The sequence below is a fragment of the Trematomus bernacchii genome, unplaced genomic scaffold (assembly GCF_902827165.1).
Source record: "Trematomus bernacchii unplaced genomic scaffold, fTreBer1.1, whole genome shotgun sequence".
NCBI lineage: Eukaryota > Metazoa > Chordata > Actinopteri > Perciformes > Nototheniidae > Trematomus > Trematomus bernacchii.
Genome location: NW_022987782.1, coordinates 1,710,500 through 1,733,972, shown reverse-complemented (window position 1 = coordinate 1,733,972; position 23,473 = coordinate 1,710,500).

The following is a 23,473-nucleotide window of genomic DNA, read 5'->3' as shown; positions in this document are numbered from 1 at the left end:
CTTCTGGCCGAGGTCAATCAGAGTTCCGAACAGAGTGAGATCCCAAACCACACCAGGTCAAAAGTCAATGTTTATCTTTACCTTATCTTACTCTACATTCCTTTCCCAGGGGATATTTTCACCCAAACTATCCTCCTTCAGACATTTAAACTCTTCTTCACCTATTTAACGATGTCTTTTAACGACTTAATGACCGCATCTGGCTTTTATGGATGATAAGAAGGATGTTGGTGTGTTGAAACACAGAATCTCTGGATCAGTGAGTTTGAAAGTAAGAATAACATTCCTATTCTAAGTGACTTATCAAAACCCGTTTGTGATTACCTAAAACAGTTCAAACAATACATGTTTACTTCAATACAGTGTAGAATCATATCTTTTTACTTCAGTAATCATCTTGAAATATGACATTAATAATTGTAATATACACACATCTTATTGTGAGGTTGATTTCACATACACTACTTCGACGTTAGCTTGTCTACATACTTGAGCATAGCCAATTTAAATTAACCTTAGCGATGCATACAGTTCCTACCTACATAATAAAATATCTCTGTAAGTTACAAGGATGACCTTATTTTATCAACCTCAAACAGAAGCCGTTTGTTCTACAGTATTATCCCACTTAACGCTTAACACTTGTCTATTTCGTTTTAACCTTTATATATACAGTCTATGGTTTTAAGTTAACTTGGAGGCTAAGATTAGCATCGTTAGCACCGATGTAGCTACCACTCGCTTACACGCTAACCCAAGCCTTAAAGGAGAGGTGTCATGCTTTTCCGGTTATTACCCGTCCCCTTGTGTGTTATGAAGGTTTTTATGCATGTAAACGGTGTGCAGAGTCAAAACCCTCAAAGTACACCCTGTAGCGAGTAAAACTCTAACACAGAAAATACCTCCCCAAAACGCCTCGTTGGAGATACGTCACTGCCCATTTGAGTCTTCCATTTCGTTCCGGATACGGCATGATGTCAAGCGGTACCCGGAACGAAATGGACCAATCCCGAAGAGCCGTTACGTTACGTCCGCGGAGCCGTTACGTTAAGCCCCCGCTGATTGGTCCAAATTGACCGATTCACGGACTTCCTCACACACACATCTGTGTGCAGGGAGCAGGCAGCTCAGCTGATTTCTCCTCCCTGGCTGCAGGCTGATAACAGACAGTTGGGATCGCAGCAAAATTCTCTCTGCAGACCCATTCTCACAGCGTTTATCAACCTTTTTCTTACTCAATATCAAGCCACACTTATTGTTTTTACTTCGGATGTGAGTTTGTGTGTGCTCAGGATGAGTTTGGCTGTGTTTCGCTATGTATCCTAAACAAGGAAACAACACCTCCACGGAGCTCAGCGCGATTCACAACGTCCCGACCAATCAGAGCACACTGTGCTCACAGGGAGGGTGGGGGCTGGAGCTTTTGGAGCTACAACGAGCCGTTAAAGGCAGATAGTGAAATTCAGTGAATACAAGTAGTTTACAGAGATGCTGTATAAGAAACCAATGTGAGTTTGGAAAAATGCACAGTATAAATCTATTTTAGTAGACCTCAACAATGGAATTATGATCAGTGGAAATGGCCATGACACCTCTCCTTTAACATTCATTACGTAGCTGATTGAAATCATAAACACATAAATAAAGTACTCAAATTTCACTTACCGCAAAACGGCATTCATGCACCGTCTGTTTTAACCGCAGAGCGAGTCACAATAGTCCGATATATAAGCATGAAGAACAAACAAACACGGCCGGGGTCAAGTTGTGTTCCCTGGATTAACTGAGTAGGCAGAGTCCCTGTAGCTTCACGGAGCAGCTAGCAGAGAGACAAGAAGCTAACAGCAGCAGTGACTTGACAGAGCTGTCACTCAATGTGACCACGCCCTAATTTATGCAAAAACTTTAAGACCTAATATAAATAAAAGGGTCATGTTAGAAAACAATTCACTCACAGATTCATAATCATGAAGGTGGAATCTAACTATATACATAATAATATTTATTGCATCCAGGGCTAGAAACGTTTTTTTTCTGCTGTGAAATTGGGCATTTTAACATGGGGGTCTATGGAAATTGCTCCTTTCTGTAGTCATCGCCTATCGGCCAATATATGAACTGCAGTTTGTGGCACTTCCGTATTGGCGTCCCGGCTCTTCCCCAGAGTTTGCCGCTTGGTCCACACACACACACACACACACACACACACACACACACACACACACACACACACACACACACACACACACACACACACACACACACACACACACACACACACACACACACACACACACACACACACACACACACACACACACACACACACACACACACACACACACACACACACACACACACAGTATTATTGTATGAGAGGTTCCAGGTTGAATTGAGGCGAATATTTGTAATGTTCAGAGGTTGTTGTGTTTAATATTCATGAAAATATTTGTCATTGTTCAAATGATAATAAACAAACATAAAGCATATTTGTCCACTCATATGTTGATAAGAGTATTAAAAACTTGAAAAATATCCCTCTAAGGTACATTTAGAACAGATAAAAAATGTGCGATTAATTTGCGATTAATCGCGATTAACTATGGACAATCATGCGATTAATCGCGATTAAATATTTTAATCGACTGACAGCCCTAAAATATATGTATTCTTCACTGTCACTCATTACTGCATTACTGGATCAGTGAGCTGCATGAGATACTGACAGGCTGTCAGGAGAGAGAGAGAGGAAAAGAGAGCGCTTCCGCTAATTTCTCCCGTGTTATTATCCAAAGTTAATGTAAACTTGAATAATGTAGGCTACTTCATTTGAATGTAACAATTATGTTGGTTGTTGTTTGTAGAAGCGCCAGTGAATGAGCCCCATTAACTGAGTTTTAAACATCACTTTAAATGGAAGCTCCCCATAGGACCCGCCCACTCGATCGGATCGGCGATCGGAGCATCCCTAATGTAAGTTGCGCTGACAGGTCCACACACTGCTTCCCTGCAGCGAGGCTCCCCCGCCCTCCTGTTGACAGTTCACGAGCGTCGAGCTCTTCACCCCCCCCCCCCCCCCCACCGTAGATAATTCACGATCGTCGGCACGCTGATAAAATTCTTTTTTTATGAATGGCACTTCATATCAAAAAGGTTGCCGACCCCTGATATGGAGGATATATGCACGGCGGCGTCTTGGTCAACGCCAGGCCCCTTCATAAAGTTTTATCTCTTGGACATGTCTGGCTCTTTCTCCTCGTCTGTGCTTGCTGGAGCAACACAGGACTGGTGAGGAGGGGGGGGGCTGTGGGTCAGTGGGCATCTGACCCCCTCCCCGGGCGTAATGCGTTTGCGTTTTTTTCCGGGCCCCCTGGAGGGTCCCGGTGGACTGGGCCCTTACGGGGCTGGAGGGCTCTCCTCGCCTGCCTGGGGGCAGGAGGGGAGAGCCCTCCACACTATATGTGCCCCCCAGTACCTATCGGACATCCTCCACCCACATGCCCCACCCCGGAACCTGCGGTCTTCAGACTCTGGCCTGCTTACCACCCCCAGCACCAAACTGCGAACCTTCGGGGACAGAGCCTTCAGTGTGGCTTCCCCACCCTCTGGAACGCTCTCCCTGCGGAGATCCGCAACATCCCCACACTTGACGCCTTCAAAAGGGCCCTCAAGACCCATCTGTTTACTAAGGCCTTTGGCCCCTAAATCTATCTGTTGTTTTGTCTGTCTGACTGGTTGTCTGACTGCCTTTTGTTTTGTTATGTTTGTTTCTGCCCTATTCTTCTTTGTTAAGCGACCTTGGGTCCCATGAAAGGTGCTATATAAATCCAAGCTATAATTATTATTATTATAGTCCACACACACTCTGCACGGGGTCAGTGTCTGAGTGTGAGGGACATGGGGCACTTGCGCTCTGCCCGTGCTCCTTAGGGACTGAGGAGAAGTGGTGCACAGTGAGCAGGGGACTCTCTCCGTCTGCCTATGGGCGGACGGGGAGCCCTCGGCACTGTTTTCTGAGCACACTTTTCACGAGGTAAGCGCGTCAGAGTGTGCTCTGTCAGCCGCAGCCCGGACTTCTCCTTGGAGAGGTGAGTGAGGCGCAGCGGCTGCTAAAGCCGGTCAGGGACAGTGAGGTGGAACGGTGTTGTTGGACGACAGTGCGTGTATACATCGGGGCTGTGAGAGATATAACGAGGGGTTACGTATGGTAACCCTTGTTATATAAGCACAGGCGGAACCCTCTACTCAGGGCACTGTCTGTCCTATACCGCTCGCTGAAGAGAGGTGTAGGATGACAGTCAGGAGGCGAGGCCTCCTTTCATACGGTGAGATGCGCGCGCATTCAGGTAGGCCTGCCCCGGGGCCGGCTACGTCTATAGAAGTCTCAGTAGGTGAACGCTTGTGTTGTGGAGATCCAGGACTCACACAACAGGAACGAATGAAACAGAGAGGAGTCAATAAAACACAAACACAGATATAGCTGATCAGTAATTATTATTTAGTTGTTGCAACAAACAAACAATAATGGGGAAACATTACCTGCTGCCACAGCAGCCAATCGCGGAACTGCCCCCCCAGAACAGAAGAAACACAGGGCTAGATATACTTTTCTAAATGACACACGAACATGTTCCCTCAACATGTTTAACGCACACACATTGTCAGTTCTCCTGAACTTGGACATGTTCCAACCTTATACAGTCATATATGTTGCATCCTCTGAGTTCTACATGATCCCAGATTTCATGACCTTATTTAGCAGCTACCACACATGCCAATGTATACAACTGCTGGTGAAGAGTTTCAGCTGGTTGCCTATAGATGGGCCTCCTTCCAGCAAACCAAATGAACAACACACTGTCCACTATACTGTTGCTTAATACCAGTGACGTGCGGTGAGGTTCATGGCTGGTGAGGCACTGACTCTTTCACAGTCAGATTTACAAATATTATAGCCTATTTTGACCTTAATCGAAATATTCTGTTATTTTCAAAAGCTTTTTTAGTCTGATGCTATGATTAATTTTAAACAGACCGATCAACAAAAGGATACCCAAAATCTAAATATTGGATTGTTCTTTCTAAGTAAGATCCCATTTTAATTACAGTTGTGGTCTTACCTTGACTTGAAGATGAATATAAGTCCATGCTATCCTTCTGGACAACAATCTCTATTACTGTTTTGTAAAAGTCCTCCTTATCTTCCTGTAGTTTCAAAAGTTTTGTTTGTTGTTTGCGGTAGAATAACAGTAGCAACAAGAACCTGTGGGCTCACGTGCGCCCCCTTCAGTGCGGCAGAGGTTATGGCTGCCTCCCCTTGTGATTTTTTCATTGCCGTCGTATGATAAGACCAGCGAGCCTAAATATGATATATACGTGAAATAAGTTATTTAGAGACTATGGATGGCGAGGATAAATGTAATAAAGGGATCTACAAACATCACATTGGTGACCTACAGTGAGATGGGAACAGGCATGCGCTTAGGGCCCGCTTTCCAGACAGTTTCTGTGGGGTGACACATTCTGAATTGAGGCAGAGCTCATCTGTGCCTCCCCTCAGAATGCGTCACCCCACAGTAAATGGCTTGAGCGCGCTCACAAAATAAGTGGCCCCGCTAAATTAGTGCCCGCGCTCCAGCAAGTTACTGTGGTCTTACGAGAGGCAGTGCTCGTGCCTGCCTCACTTCTCATCGCTCCCGTAGCGGAGCTCGGCAAATTTGCTGATTTTGACTATAAAATGCGATTGGAATCATACAGAAATCACATTTACACAAGATCAGTGGAGACATTTTATTATTATTATTATTTAGTTTTTCTTTAATTGTTTTTCCGTTACATTGGAGTATGACAGGTGAGGCTCTGCCTCCCCTGCCTCCACTGACTGCACGTCGCTGCTTAATACCATGTGACATTAATGAATATACCAGAAATACGCTGTGATAAACATTCTGCCATAACACTTGCATGACAAGGTAGTACCCATAGAGTCCAGTAGAGGGCTCCGCCTGTGCTTATATAACAAGGGTTACCATACGTAGCCCCTTGTTATAGTTTGGATTCCTAAAGCTTTTTGTCTACTATCCCATCATTCAAGGCTGGTTTTCACTATAAGTAATAATAATGTAAGAATGTCATTTTCGAGCCTGAGTCCTGATAAACCGGCTTGGGGCCCTAATACTTCTAGAATATTGTCTGATAGCTGAGTTTCTTCCCGTTAAGTGGGTATGACACATTCATAGTTTGTTAAATGTTAAGAAGCCCTCAGACGCTGTTTCTTGCAAGATGTTGCGTTTTGCCCCCGGTACCGGGGGCATGGGGCTTAACTGGTTAACGGGATACTAAACTCTGCCGTGAGTTAACGGGAGACTAAACTCTGCCGTGAGTTAACAGTAGACTAAACTCTCACATGAGTTAACGGGGGACTAAACTCTGCCGTGAGTTAACGGGAGACTAAACTCCGGTGGACGAGTAAATGCCGCTGAACCACATTAATAAACAATGAAGCACGGCACTCTGGAGAAAAGTATAAGGGTTGAGAAGTAGTTATTTTATTTAATCAGCGAGTAAGAAAATCAGCAACGTAAACGGTGATGTCATGACGCAGCACCAGTCGGGCTTTGAGCGGTAGAAACACAAGTGGTGCTACAGAGAAGAACCAGTTAAGCACCAGAAAAGCACAATAACTAACTGAGCTACCTTCATAATTAAGCAAAAGTAATAATTTATAATTCGAGATTATTGCATGACTAACGACAAGATGTGTAGTAGCGGGAGCGCCACTTCCAGATGCCATGTTGTTGGAGATGAACTCTGAACTGTCCCCCCCCCCCCCCGGACTCTGTCACACCCCCAGACTCCGCAAACCGCGTAGATGTTACGCTACGTTGCAAACGCATTAGGCACACCCTCGTGGGGACACACGCATGTGATTGGCTTAAAATGAAGCAGATATCTGATTGGCCGAAGACACTCGCCTCTTAAAAAAATGTATGTGTGAATCTAGCGTCGTCAAAGCGTTTTTTTTATAAATGTAACAACACTCAAATATGTTTTTGATGCAACTATTTGTGTATGGATCAGAAATATATTTGTGAAACTATTTTACATTTATAAAATGATACGTTTTTGTATGTGCATTGAAAAATATGTGTGTGGATGGAGACATTTATATATAAATCCAGAATTAAATTTGTGTAACCTTCTGTGTGCATTTATTTATTTTTGAGACTGATCTGACCCCATAATGTTCGACGTAACAGTTTTCATCAACAAGAAAACAAAGAAATATCACACATATTGTGTGTAGTGTGTATTGTAGTGTATGGAGTATTAGGGATGGTTTTGCAGGCCGGCATTTAAAGAAAATATGTATTAAGTGAGAAACAAAGGTTTGTGCCGGATGTCTCTGTAGATGAATTAAGAAAAGTGGGTGCAGCGTTGTTCTTGCTACAAATATACATGAAATAAAAAGGTATTATGACTTTGTTCTGATGTTGAATGATTGAACTGTTCTGGGGTTGTGTTTGAGTTCTAGAGACTGCTGCAAACCAAACAGAAGTGAGTATTGTCTGTGGCCCTGTTTGACACAGGCTCACTCCTGGCGAGGAGGCTTAAATGAAATCAGTGTGCTGTCCCATCATGCCTCAGTGTGCCCCCTGCTGAGCTGTCAGCTCTGTGTTGTATTGTGAATCCAGGTGGAAAGGACACTGTCTGGCGTTATCGTTCAGCCTCCCATTTATTCTGTTTTTCATCCATGTAAAGGCAGCTACAACTATGCACAGGGATGTGAGGTGCATACAGTTCATTTTCTCCTCTCAAAAGTAGGCATTTAGAAAAATATGCAAAATACCAGACAAGATTTTCTATATATATGTGAGCCTAAACTTAAAGGACACCTATCATGCTATATTTGAACAATATATTGTAGGGCCATACCTATATAAAGTATATAAATATAGTATTTTTTTTCAAAATACCAAACAGATCCTGTATTTTAGCCATGCCTCATTTCGCTCCATTTGCTCTTTCCAGCACTGTTTTTGCAGGGGGCTGATTCTGTGAGCTGCAGCTGACCACGCCCCCCTGCAGGAGAGGGGAGAGTGCTCTGAACAGCTGCTGGGCTGTCAGAAGAGGGGGGAGATCTCCGTCCTCCGTGTTTTATTATATGATATAGAGTCGTTATTCATTTGTTTTAAAGCTCAATAAATAACAAAGAAGACCTTTGACCGGCACTTTTCTAATTTTGTCCGGAAGATTTAAACTTTAACGGACATCTTGACCGGCGAAAGAAAACCTAACTGAAACTCTGCCGCACGGTCCCCTAGTTCCTTGGAAGAGGCGGAGAGGTGGGTTTCTGTCATCTGCTGGTGGACTAACCGGAGAGAATTACAGTGCTTGCCTCGACGGGGAGGGATTGCATTGAATTACAGCAGCAGGAGCAAACGTTTGCCTCGGGGAGGGAGAAAAAGAGCCACAGCGGAGAATAAACAGAAGGGCAACCATGCGCGGGAAGTCTTCTTCGCTGCTTTTGTGGCAGACTACAGCGCCACTTACAGGCCTGGCATATGTACTACAGCGTCTCCAGCGCTTTCGAGTGGCAATGGCCGGCCGTGGCCCAACCCCACATTCCCCTGATAGGTGGAGAGTTGGCCCAATAGCCGTAGCGCCACCGTCCTGACGTCAGTAACGTGTTCAAATCTGGATCAGTTTTTATCAGATCCGTTGCAGCCCCGTTTTTAGAGATTTGGGTATGGAGGAAAATAGAGAGGGTTGTGTTTTCTGACACTTGGTGAGTTCCCTGGAACACCGGGGACACATATTCATGTATAAAAGACGTACAAAAGTGCATTTTGCATGATAGGTCCCCTTTAATGTAAGGTGCGTACAGTTCATTTTCTCCTCTCAAAAGTAGGCATTTAGAAAAATATGCAAAATACCAGACAAGATTTTCTATATGTGAGCCTAAACTTACTGGATTTAAAACCTATATCAATAATTGACATTTTATTTGTCATGTATCAGCCAGTTTATTTTCTTTCTTTTTCACAAATGAATATTATAAACACATTTTATGATAAAAACATGTCAAAAAAAAAAGTAAACTGATATAAAGTTAGGGTTCTATTTTTCTATATGTTTGCATTAGTTTTTTACACCAGTCAACTTTAATTAACAGGTGTTTATAATATAAAGTCGACCCTCAATAATGTGAAGGGTATTCTCTAATTGAACCGTACCACAGTCTTTAACATTTCTAAAGCCGGTCCGACCAAAAACAAATATGCAGCAGTGTTGTGTCAGACTGCATTAGCTTTGATGGACTGGCAACTGTAAACATATGTACAAATATCATGGCAATCCATCCTATAGATGTTAAGATTCCGCCTGGACCACAGAGGTAAGCTGAACGATCATTGTGATATGTTGGACACCAATCTCAGAATTTTGACTTATTTTCCTTTCTGTCTATTTTGTCTCTTTAAATTGACTGTAACTTGGTAGATCTTGTTGATGATGACAATTCATGTCAAAGCATGAATTCTGTCACCCTAAAGGCAGGTACAGTACTACAGTTATTTTAGGATGGTTTTCATTTCATATTGATAAAGTACTTACTAATGTAGCACTAGTTTTTCATGTCATTTCATAATGTTGTAACTGCGGCTCCAGCCTGGCTCACTTCAGTAACATTAGCGAGCTGTATGCCTCCAGCTGTACGCACAATGTGTCCTGCTGTGCAGCTTTCATTGTGGTTCACACAGGACACTGATGAGAAACCTGACCTTCACTACATTAGATGTGGTGTGTGTGCAGACCCGTGTAGGTCTGTCAGTGTCAAGATGACAGCACAGTGTGTTAAGTACTTGTCAGATAAAGTGTTAGGGAGGGAGTGCACTGATTATAAGTCTGCACAGATGGATGATGAGTGTGCATGCATGTGTGTGTTTGCCTGCCTGCACATCCCTTCTCTGCTGTGTGATTTACAGGAGCTCTCTTATCAAACACTCTCTGTGGGCTATGGTACAGACAGACAGTCCCCCCCCCCCCCAGGACAGTTTAATTCATATTATCTTATGGATATGTTGAATATATTTGGTTTGCAAGTATGTGTGTGTGTGTGTACGTGTCCGATTTGTGGTTCACACTTAAGAGGGCAAACTCAACCCCTACGACTGAATGTAATCTGTTCGCAACTGTTAGCTTAAACAATACATAACATTATCAAAGTCATTCTAAATCAATTAACTCGAGCTATTGTTGAAAAATGAGAAAATTCACTGGTTGGAAACATGTTTGTATGCAGTTTTGGCCACAAGTAACTATCTCCTTTAAGGTTTACTTTAACAAGGGTACTCATTTATCTATCACGCTTACTAGTTTAGCGTCCTAGTTGGCTTGGGTCATTAATCAGCACCGAAGTGAGGAACTAGTGTTAGCCGTGTTAGCTAGCTCCTGAGTGACACCAAGCCACTCTTTCTTTCTATTCTATATTTGACATAAGTAACTATAATTAACCAGCTAGCATTAGCATTGATGTGAGCAACCTTGTTATAGATAAACGAGAAAAAGGTGAGAGGACATGAAATGTTTTTCTTTTGTTTGGAAAAAATGCTGTTAACACATCATGATTTTTTATTGAATATATTATTTTCTCGATATGTTTACACTTGTATGGGCACATGTAACACATCTAACCCTAACTCTATACTTGATTAATATACTAATATCCAGAGCTCCGTCTCTCCTGAGTCATAGGAGTATTTCCTAGAAAAATCTATAATGTTCCCACTTGTGCACAGCTAGAAAAGGCTACAGTGTTTCCCAAAATACCAGACCTGCTGTGATTGCACAAAGCAACGCCAGTTCAATTTCACAGCCACTCTGATCAGATTTCAGTTAATTTGATAAGCGGGATCGACATGAGCAGCCAACAAATGTTATTCTAACATTGATTCTTCATGAACAGTTCTAGTGTGTGTGCATGCGTTTTTCTGCAATGATATGATATATATCGTATTCCAGCATTTCTAGATGTGACGTACCAGGAACAGTGGCGAGCCGTGAGCTTTATACCTAGGCCCTCTGACCCCCACCCCTTCCCTCGAAAAAAAGAAAAAAAAAAGAGTTATTACGTCACAGCGTATACTTCAGCGGAATATCAAAACAACGGCCCAGGGTGCAAAACGCATCAATGACAGCGACCCTCTACCACACAAAACAACACCTGTGAACCCCATTTGTGTTCTTTGACATTGAAAATGATATTGCATTGTGTTTCTTACTTTCGTTGCAGTTGTATGTCTTAAGTGTAATTTGGCATGCTTTTATTTTGAAGGCGAGTTCACGCTGTTGACAGGAAGTTGTTGTTGCTATGGAAACAAGAAAAGTTTCACAGCGGGCGGAACTTGTCATCTAGTCCGCGATAATAAAACCCACCCATTTAGAGGGAAGATATGATTGGTCAATTGTACTGTCATTTGACATTACTCTCTCGTTCAGTTACTATAGCAACCCTCTGTGAATCGCAGAGAGGGCCAGACGAGCTTCTTTCATGTAACCCACATTCAAACAGAGACTGAACAGGCAGATTCGAAGGATTTATTTATTTGGAAATGTTATTTTATTAAATCAAGTTTTTTTTCGGTAAAACTAATGAAAAATATAACAAAAATAATATTAAAAAAATATATATTTTAAAAAAATATATATTTTTTTAATGTTTTTAAATATTATTTTTTGGAATATCTTAGGCCCTCACAGAGGGCCTAGAAGGCCCTCACAGAGGGCCTAGAAGGCCCTGACGGCTCGCCACTGACCAGGAAGGGATTTCTCCCCACTGTTGATTCTTGTTGATGGCTCTGTGGTAAACCTTTTGGAAGGAAAGGGACACTTGCTTTAGTCTTCTTTTATTGTACACACTACTCGTGTGCTGCTGTGCTGTGCTGTTGATCATTTACCACGGAGATATTCGCGGAGAGACCGCAGCGCCTCCACGCTCGGGCCGGGGCCTGCTTTCGCCTTTCCGGTGTTTCTGTGCTCAGGAGGTTTTACCCCGAAGACATCGCGGAGAGACCGGAGAGCCGCCACGCCGGGCTGCTGTGCAGTGGAGTTTTCTACCCCTGAGACATCGCAGTGAGACCGGTGCGCCGCCACGCCGGGCTGCTGTGGAGATATCGTGGTGAGACCTGGAGCGCCTCCACGCCGGATATATCTGGCTTTGGGATCTGAAGGATTCACCGGAGAGACCTTCTGTCTTTCTTCAGCCCTGCATCTCCGGGCCTCCCACCTCCAGTGCCCCGGGCTCGGTGAGTGACGCCGCTTCACTTCATAACGGGAAGGGAACATCGTGGATGCTGTGCTGGCCTGGGGAAATGGCCACTATCGTGGCTCTGCTGTGCCTTTTGGCTGTCTTGGACGGTGAGAAGATTTCTAGTCATCCTGAGAAGTCTACTGGATTCAGGTCTGTTCTGCCGTCCGCGGTGAGCATCCCCTGCAAAGGATCGGGAGTGCTACACAAACAATTACCGGTTGCCTTGTCACAGACAATCAGTTCGACAAAATATGTTTGTCTTTTTTGTTTGCCTGCGATGATGGTTCTTCAGGACTGCTTCTTAAGCTCAAATCACACTCTCGCAGACTTTTCCGGTGATTCTAAAGTAGATGACAATGTATGTGTGTCGTTTAAGAGGAAAAGATGCCTGTTTTTTGTTTTGTTATTACTGTCAGGAAATGTACAACCAAACCCTGGTCCGCCCAGTAGTAGTAGTCAGATCGCTACTCCTGCTGATTTTAAAGCTAGGTCTGGGTTGGGTTTCATCCACTTGAATGTGCGCAGTCTGTTATGTAAACTAGATTTTGTCCGCATTTTGGCAAGCTCGACTGACGCTGACGTCATTGTTTTATCAGAAACATGGCTAAATAAATCTATTTTGGCCTCTGACATTGCCTTAAATGGTTATAATGTGTATCGTACCGACCGGCCTAATAAAGGTGGTGGCGTTGCCATTTATGTTAAGAATAAGTTCAGTGTAACCACATTAGTTTCCAAATCTATCAGTAAGCAATTCAAATTTTTAGCCTTAAATATAGAAGTGGCAAAGGGGCAACAGGTCATGGTGGTGGACTGTTACAGACCCCCCTCAGCTGTCAAGGACTCCTTGTCTTCGCTAGCAAATCTTTTATCGCAACTAGACTACAAGGAAATAGTGCTACTTGGAGATTTTAACTGGGACTGGTTAACTGCAGTATCAGAGGATTTTAAAAACCTGTGTATCTCTTTGAATGTTACTCAGATTGTTGACAGTCCTACTCGCCCTAACATTAAGTCCCCTAATAAATCCTCCCTAATTGATCTCATTCTAACTAATGTTCCCTATAAATACTCATCTGTGGGAGTCTTTGCGAATGATTTGAGTGACCACTGTGCTGTAGCCACAATTAGGGACACTAAGGTCCAAAAGGTTAAACCTCGTATTATCATTAAGAGAGACACAAAAGATTTTGTGGAGCAGGGTTTTGTACATGATCTGTTTGGGTTTGATTGGGGAAAAATCGATCTGTGTGCTGATGTAGAAACTGCATGGTCTTATTTTTATCTTGGTTTTATGGAGATCATTGATAGACATGCACCCCTGCGTAATTTTAGAGTAAAGGGACGTGACAATCCTTGGTTTTCTGCTGAACTGTCCAGTCTGCTGCATGAGAGAAACAAGGCCTGGGCAAAGGCTAGGAAATCAGGCTCAGAGGTAGAATGGCTGCATTTTAGGCAGCTAAGGAATAGCTTCACATCACATGTCAAAAGTGCTAAGTCGAAGTACTATTTGTCAGTTACCACAGAAAACCTAAATAATCCTAGGAAATTTTGGAAAGCCATAAAATCGTTATCCACCGGTGAGATCCGTAATGAGCTACCTCCTTGCCTTACCACAGCATCTGGCTCTATATCGGACAGGGCCACCATGTTAAATTGCTTTAATAAGCATTTTGTGTCCTGCGGTTCTATGTTTGATTCTGTGACTAACTCTGCTTCTGTGAACACCCCAATCCGTGACTCTGAACAATGTGGTTTGTAAAACCCTTTCAGTTTGACTCCTTTTACTGTTAATGTTGTTCATGAAGCATTATCTAAGTTAGATCCTAAGAAACCGGCTGGCCCGGACAACGTAGAACCTTTCTTTTTAAAGATAGCTGCAGATTGTATTGCTCCACCTCTTACTTCTCTTTTTAACCTCTCCCTCAGCACAAATGCAATTCCAAAAGTATGGAAGTCAGCTTATGTCTTGCCTTTACTAAAAGGAGGGGAGGCAACTATTTTAAATAACTATAGGCCAATCTCTAAATTGTCAGTTCTGGCGAAGATGCTCGAACGCCTAGTGAGTGAACAAGTAAAGGAGTTTTTATGTAAAAATCATATCCTGTCTAAACATCAGTCAGGCTTCAGAAAGCAACATAGCACCATCACTGCGACAATGAAAGTGGTGAATGACATTACAAGTATTTTAGATAATAAGCAGAGTTGTGCAGCTCTATTTATTGACCTTTCCAAAGCGTTTGATACCGTCGATCATCGCATCTTAAAGCAGAGGCTAGCCAGTATTGGCATATCCAGCCATGCAGTGTGGTGGTTTGTGAACTACCTCTCTGAAAGGTCCCAATGTTTTCACTTTGATGGGCTGTCTTCTGAGTGGTTGAACATTGATAATGGTGTTCCCCAAGGTTCTGTTTTAGGTCCACTTTTATTCTCCATATATATCAATAGTTTAGGTGAAAATGTGGATGAAGCTACTTTACATTTTTATGCGGATGATACCGTGATGTACTGTGCAGGTCCCTCCATTAAGGAGGCTGTTGTTAAATTACAGGCTGTTTTTAACATTATTCAGACTCAGCTCTCTGAACTAAAGCTTCTTTTAAATGTTGATAAAAACCAAGGTAATGCTTTTTTCAAAAGCTAAAAAGACACCAGAGCCTGTTTTAGATATTGTTACTATGCAAGGACAAGTACTAGAAGTAGTTGCCTGTTAAAAATACCTAGGTATCTGGCTTGATGATTGTCTTACTTTTAAACTTCATGTCAATAACCTGCTTAAAAAGCTGAGGGTTAGACTAGGTTTCTTTTTCAGAAACAAGTCCTGTTTCTCTTTTGAAGCCAGGAAAAGGCCAGTCACTGTGACCTTTTTACCTGTGCTGGACTATGGTGATCTGGACTATGGTGATCTGGTCTATACAGATGAAGCGTCTTATTTTGGACAGTTTAAAATGCGAGGGTCGTGATCGGTTCGTGCACGTTCCGTGATGGCCGGCCGGCCCCCAGTCTGACTTGATGCCGCCCCCGTGATAAATACATTTAATTATTGTGAAGCCAGCTGCAATGGATCATTGATCCACCAGGGGGTGCAGTGGGGTTCCACACTGGAGTCATGTGAAATCAACTTCTTTGTTGTTAAGATCCATATGTCACGGATAGGATCATAGTCTGTGCTAAATAAGACATGTAATCATTTAAATAATGTTGTTTAGTCGGAAAAAACGAACGAGCCGGCTCTCCCGATTTTTAATCCTAATTTAATCATCATCATTGATGTTTATGTTCGCCGAATTGACATGAAATCACTGACAAATATGAATATTCTGTATTCAACTTCATTGAAACGATCAGGATGGGTGTTATTTTTCCCCACAATGACCAAGTCGCTGCAAATGATCCCATGTATTACATGTACATGGCCACATTCTCAACAAAGTAACGTAACGAAACATTCTGTATTCCTTGCTTACTTTTTATTTAATGCTTTATAACAGCTGGAATAGTTAGTTTAGAACAGGCACCTCACTCGCAATCTGCTCCTCCGCAACGCCTACCACCTACCTCCGGATGAAATTATGAATGTACAGTAAGGCATAGTAATCATAGATAACACGGCAGGGTCCGTTACAGTTTGTTTTCATCTGATTTCAAATATTTCAAATGTCTGAAGTTAATAAATACATTCTCAGTGTTCAAGTCAATAATAGTCATATAAGAAAAGTACTGATCTAATAACAGAGATTTTATAAGGACTTTTCAATGTTCGACATCGCTCATGTGAAATACAGTAAACTGGATGTTGTGGTGCCGAGAGGCGGGGTATCAAAAGTACAAGCTAAACTTTTATTTAGCATCTGAACACACTTGTAAACAACGTGATGCCCGGGAAGCGGGCAAAAGCAGCCCCTTGCCATTCTGTCTAATGTGGTGCGACGGGGGAGGGGGGAGAGAGTTAGACGCTCGTGAATCTTACTGAGAACGTTATGTTTCCTCTGTCTGCTTATGCCAAAAGCAACGACAAATTATCTGTTTTAAATACCTTTTTAGACCGTAAACTTTAGAACGAAATGTAATACCGGTTAGTTTTTTGTGTTCATACTGACAGAAGAAGAAATAAATTAAGTATGAATGAGAATAAGACTTATGTAATGTATTGACATTTGATCAGTAGCCTATAAATGTATTACTAACTTTATCCACTGTGGTACCGAAGCTTGGATCACCGCGAAAGACATGGCCGAGGGCAGCTGGCAGCTTTCAATATTTTTCATGTGCGATTCTAACGCTTTCAGAAAGTGAAACATACAGCATCATTTGAGAAAAATAAATCAAAATAAGCGTTATAAATGAACCCTGACTACTTGTGTTTAGGACTCACTGTATTTTGCTACTCTCTAGGTCTGTGGGCCAAATCCAGATATGGGGGGGGGTTCTGTTAGAAGGTGCGACGGGGGAGGGGGGAGAGAGTTAGACACTCGTGAATTGTCAACGGGGGGGGGGGCCTCTCTGCACGGAGGAGCCGCGGAGAAGTGAATCACAGTGATCTGCTATTTTAAAGTAAATTCAACACATATCGACCCTAAATATAGCATATATTAAGAACGAGAAAGTGTTAACATCGTTTTTTGTAAACATATGACCAATGTGCGAGGGTGATGACATCAGAGCATCGTCCTATGGGCTTAGCCCCGGACAGGTACAACAGGTATTCACTCAGAGGGGGGTAGTTACCCATTTACATGTCAAAAAGCAACAAACAGTGGGCGGGTGGGGGATGGTGAACGTTTACATTTATCTACAGAATACATTTAATTTAAGGGGAGCAGTTACTGAGAAGTATATAATGAGAACTGCTACCAATGGTGGCCTATTTAGTTTATTAAGAAATACATATTTGTAGCTTTTTTTTTATCTGCAGTAGGAAATGCAGAGAGTAGCGACAGGGCTGGTCCAACCTGATCTGTAAAGTGATCTAACTAAGTGCTATTCATTTTCTTGACGGGGAAGTGCAGTGTAAATGGGGGGCTTATATGCATTTGAAAAGCAATATAAATCACACAGTTCGTATACAATAGGCATTAAAAGCACCATCGATAACCATTGCCCTTCTCCTATTCAAACCAAAAGAGAAAATGCAGATATTACACTCTGAAAAGAAAGGGTAGACATAGCTGTACTCTTAGTGCCAAGTAGCTAAGCTATTCATTCGCAGAAATGTAAAGTGATCTATCTAAGTTCTATTCATATTCTAAACATTTATAACTAGTTTAGGTTGTTTGAGAGGTACAGCTACCATTCTTTAATTAGATGTTTGATAAGTGCATGCAGATCACATAAAACACGTACACAGATACATTATTTTGTATTTTTATTAAATTCGACAATGTCAATTTCACTTTCCACTATGTCCACCGTTGTTTTTCACAACCAATGGCAGAACTTTATTGAGGCCTGTAATTAGTCGTTGCGACTCTGAGCGTTAGGGAAACCCATCATCTTGATAAAACATGAACTTTTCTTGTTATCATTTTCATTGTGTTAACAATTAAGTTAACGGGTATTCACTCAGAGGGGGGTCGGCTTCATAGTTGTATTTATCATCTAAATTTGCCGAAACAAGTTTAATATTCTGAAAGCCAAGACTTTGTTTATTTGAAATCAGATGAAAACAAACTGTAACGGACCCATATTATTCATATTCTGAGTCATAAAGACTTTATTTAAAATAAACATTTATAACTAGTTTAGGTTGTTTGAGAGGTAATTGAAATAGCTAAGGGTGATGATCTGACTTGAAGTGTGTGTTTTTTGCTCCTCCCCATTCTTTAATTAGATGTTTGATAAGTGCATGCAGATCACATATAGTAAAACACGTACACAGATACATTATTTTGTATTTTTATTACATTTTACAATCTCAATTTCACTTTCCACTATGTCCACCGTTGTTTTTCACAACCAATGGCAGAACTTTATTGAGGCCTGTAATTAGTCAACTACAGGTCTCTTGGGTCAGTCTTTTTCTTCCAAAAAGCTTGTGACAAGATGTTATTGCTCTTGGGGCATTAAAAACAAGATTTTAACTTTAGTTTTTTATATAATATCTGCATTGTCTCTTGTGAAAAACTAAGTCTTAGTTTGGCCATAGTTATTTAATATATAGCGCCATCTCCTGGTTAAACCCTGAAATTGGAGAATAGTGGGAGGGCCTAACATTCCTGAATACTGGTCTTTGGCAGGTCTTAGGCAGGTAACTGGCTGGCAGTAGGCAGGAAGCTGTATGCTGGGGTCCAAAATAAGAGGCTCCATCTGTATGAATGCACCTGCCCATTGCCTGAACAAGTTAGATGCCGCCTATCACAGTGCACTGAGATTTGTCACAAATTTTAAAGCACTTACACATCACTGTACACCAAGGCAGGTTTGCCATCACTTACTGTACGGAGGCTCAGTCATTGGTACACGTTTATTTATAAAGCTATGTTGGGTAAACTCCCGTATTACATCTGTTCACTGATAACACAGAGAGTTGCAAGCAGCTATTGTCTGAGATCGCATGATGTAGTCTTGTTGGATGTGCCAAGAGCAAGGACTGTCTTAGGTAAGACAGCTTTTATGTGCGCAGCTCCACTTGCTTGGAACAGTCTACAGCTCAAATTGAAACTGAGCAATTTTATTCCTCTGAATGTTTTTAAAGCAAGTCTAAATGAAACTATGGGTATTTGTAAATGTTGATAAGTATGTAAATGTAGCTTGTAAATATGTTGTATGATATCCTCTATTGTTTTATGTTGTTTCATGTGGAACCTAATTGCTGCAGGTCTCCCTTGAAAAAGAGATCTATGATCTCAAGGGACAATCTGGTTAAATAAAGGTTTGAAATGAAATGAAATATGTCAAACAAATGCAGGTGTGTACCATAGACTGTATATATAAATGGACGTAGGGTCCGTGACGTCACCCATAGAATTCTGCAGAGTTGCCGAGAAGCCCTTAGGCGGAGTCGGCCACTAACGGCTCAACAGTGACGTCAGAGTCTAACTCCCGCCTGCTCCAGCCTGATCCAAATAAGGGGGTATCCCAGTGGTGGCCGCCGGAGTCCGCCGGCCGGAGCTAACGGAGCCGCAGAGAGCTAGCTAGCCCCCTGCGGCTCCGTTAGCTCTATTATGGCGCGTTTCCACTACACGGCCTCGCTCGGCCCTGCTCGGTATGGCTGGGCCTCGTTAGGACTGGCTCACTTTATGGCGCATTTCCATTACAGTTTAGGAACTGGGGTAGTATCTATAGTAACGCAGTGTAGGCGGAGCCGTGACGTGATCTTCAGAGAACCCCAGAAAAACAACACAGCCGTTAGCTGTTAGCACTCAGAGCTCACAGCTCCTCATATATGTTCAGAAACTAGACAAAAGTTAAACAAGTACAAACCACAGACTGCCTGTGTCATGGTGAATACAGTCGCTGCTTTATTTATGTCTGTATAGGCCGTTGTTGTGAGTGTGGACGGTCGGAGCATATACTGCGTTAGCTTAGCCAATCTCCATTTAGAACACACGCATTTTAAAAGGTTTTTCGCCTGCCGTCTGTCTGCAGACTTGACAAAGCATTAATTCATGGTTTTTACTAACCGGTATCAGTATGTTGTTACTTCGGCATCATTTTGAAACGTGTATTACAATTAAATCACGGTCAAATATGTCCATCTTGTTGTAGTTGTAGCCCCCTTGCCAGCGATGCTCTCTCTAGTTTAGCATACTCAGCCCGACTCAGCCTCGTTGTCTCTGGCCCTAGACCCGCGATTTTATGAGGCCAGAAAAACTGTGAATTAGGACCCGCCGGCCGGTACTAGGCCAAGTGGAAACGCAACCAAAGACGGGCCGCTGACGTCACAGCCCTCTTAAACCGTGCTCCGCGCTGTAGTGGAAACGCGCCATTAATGTACCTTAGAGGGATATTTTTCAAGTTTTTAATACTCTTATCAACATATGAGTGGACAAATATGCTTTAAGTACAATGTGTGTGTGTGTGTGTGTGTGTGTGTGTGTGTGTGTGTGTGTGTGTGTGTGTGTGTGTGTGTGTGTGTGTGTGTGTGTGTGTGTGTGTGTGTGTGAATGAATGTGGAGACACTGTGATGGATCGTTGGAGCTATGTGCAGCTCAAGGCATATATGCTCGAACGGGAGCTGCCTGGACGCTGAAACTACGGCGGCCGAGGACAAAAAATACACATGCGTTAATCGCGTTAAAATAATTAGTGGCGTTAATTTTTTTTTGCGTTAACGCGTTAACTTGACAGCCCTAATATATATGCATGTATAAAGGGTTACGTCCTTAGCTGGCTAATAAGCTATATAACAAGCTAAGCTAACAAGCACACAAACACCTGCTAACATGTATAATATTATCATTTTACTCAACGAAAAAAGCTGAGTAGACTTCTTGGAAGTTCTGTTAGTACATTCAACCGCACAGCACGACATTTTAATTGTCTTGTATTTGTAACAACATTCCCTAAAAGGCACAATCACCACGAACATGGCTAAAGGGTCAAGTACAGTAACTACAACCAGCTAACGTTGTAGCCTAGCAGAGTGGACAAGTTGCTGTTAGCTGACAGTGAGGCACGTACCTGTCCATCAAAGTGACCACGCCCTAATTCATGCAAAAAACTTTAAGACCTAATATAAATAAAAGGGTTGCGTTATAAAACAATTCACTCAACAATTAATAATCATTAAGGTGGAATCTAACTATATCCCGAATAATTTTTATTGCATCCAGGGGTAGAAACATGTTTATTTCTGCTGTAAAGTTGGGCATTTTAACATGGGGGTCTATGGAAATTCCTCCTTTCTGCAGTCATCGCCTATCGGCCAATAGATGAACTGCAGTTTGTGGCACTTCCTTATTGGCGTCCCAGCTCTGCCCCAGAGTTTGCCGCTTGGTGTGTACATGACAGGAGACGTTTCAGTAAGTCTGCTGAAAGACAGACAAAATGTTCAACTGTTTTCGAGATGATAATAAAGTGGAAGGTTTAAGTTACATTTGGCCAAAGTACATTTTTGGAAAAGATACCAGAGAAGAATATTTAGTATTAAATACAATATAATTTTTCATTTTTATATGTTTTAACAGCCAAATACAGTGCTTTATATAATGAGAAGTTATTAAAGCAGAATTCCTATGACACTTTATTATGAAAGCAACATTTGTGCCTGATGCTGTCAATCTTGTAGTGAATGAACACACACTTCACCATGTAATAAATCTCATAATTTACTGTAAGTCATGATTTATAGTTTCCCTGTGGCTGGTCTTGTAATTCTGGGCTCGTTAACCAAGGGACTTTATATAGATCAGCAGACTGTGAACCGAGCCAGTGTGTAGAGGAGAGACACCTGTATGAGGATTAATCCGGTTCTAACTCATTTTATGTTATTTGAGAAAGGAAAGAGACATAAAGCATAAATCAACTTTAATGTTTAAAATCAATAATGATGACACCAAGACATATTCTACAATTCTTTATACCAAAGTCACTCTTGAACACACCGCAAACACAGCCAGTCGCCAACCATCATGCTGCTGCTGCCGGAGAGGATGGCTGCCGCAGTCAGTTCTGTAAACCTAAGACTGCAGGAAAACAAGTCGTTATTATTATACAATTATTAAAACAAAGAAGCGTTTGCCTGAACCGTTTTCCCACCACTCCCTCTAACAATGACAATATGACAATGTAAAGGCCCTCGGTCTGTTTCTTCTTGAGGTATCTTTTGTTTTCCTCACTTCCTCACTCTTCTTGTGCACTGATAAGCGTAAGCTGAACAGCCAGAGAGATTTCTGTAGACGCACTCAGACACTCATCCATGGCCAGACATTGGAAATCCAACTTTATTCATATAGCACATTTAAAAACAAAAGTGCTGTACATCAATAAATATATAAAAAGCAGCATAAATACATTTAGACAAAACAGATAGGACATAAAACAAATGTAAAACACGAGACAATAAAACCAAACTTAAAGACACAGGCTGAAAAGTCTCATACATGATGTAAAAACAATATAAAACTAAAGACTGACCAGTCTTATACGTGGTCTGCAAAAGCACGGGAGAATAAGTGGGTCTTTAATGAGATTTAAAAACAGGCAAGCTGGAGGATGTAGGGTGTAGGAGTTCTGCCAGGTAAGGTGGGGCCAAACCATTAAGGGCTTTGTAGGCAAAAAGTACAATTTAAAATAAGACTCTAAACTTTATCAGATGTGCTCACACTGTTCTCGTGAGAAGGCGAGCAGCAGCATTCTGAACTAGCTGTAAGAGGGAGATAGAAGCCTGGCTAACTCCAACGTAGACAGCATTACAGTAGTGGCGAACCGTCAGGGCCTTTAAGGTATTCAGAGAATACCCTGGAACACTCAGATAAAACAAACAAAAAATCGATTTAATTATATAAGTAAATAAAATGAATAAATGAGAATCGTATCTGTGTTGTTGATCTTTAATATTACAATGTTACGTTGATTTGTTTGTCTTTCTCGGTCCATGCACTACGCATTTGAGTGGTTTTGTGTTAGAAAAAAATGCAACCAATCAGATATTTTTCTGGGTCTCTGGGTAGAATATCCTTCAATCAAGGTATTCTATATCCTTGATAGAATGCCCTGGCCCTTTACACTGGATGAGAGCGTACGTTTGGATTGACAGTTTGATCAACCAATCATATATTGATTTGTAGCCAATGGGCGTATTCTTTCAGAGTTTCCCTCGGTTCCAGGGTACTTACCCCTAGATTCCACCGGGTCCGTCTGCGCCGCGTTGCGGTTTTGGTCCGGCCTCCTCCGGCGTCATATCCTACCAGGCGCGTTTCAGAAGCATTTCAGAAGCGGAGCGTCTTGCCTGCCGGCTCGCAGTTTTTGTTGATTTGGGCATATTTCCTGGACAGGCTACTTTGTACAGACAAAGTTAATAATAACTGTAATATTCCAGTTATAAACGACATGAATCAAAGACGTGTTGCTGTATTTTAGTGGTAAAAAAATGCATTCATCATCATAATTATTCTATATATATAATGTACACAGTGCCTGTAAACCGGAGGAGAACGCTGGCATTTCTCCTCCTACTTGAAAGACTACGGAGGGATAGGGTCTGCAAAATTAGTTTGTGTG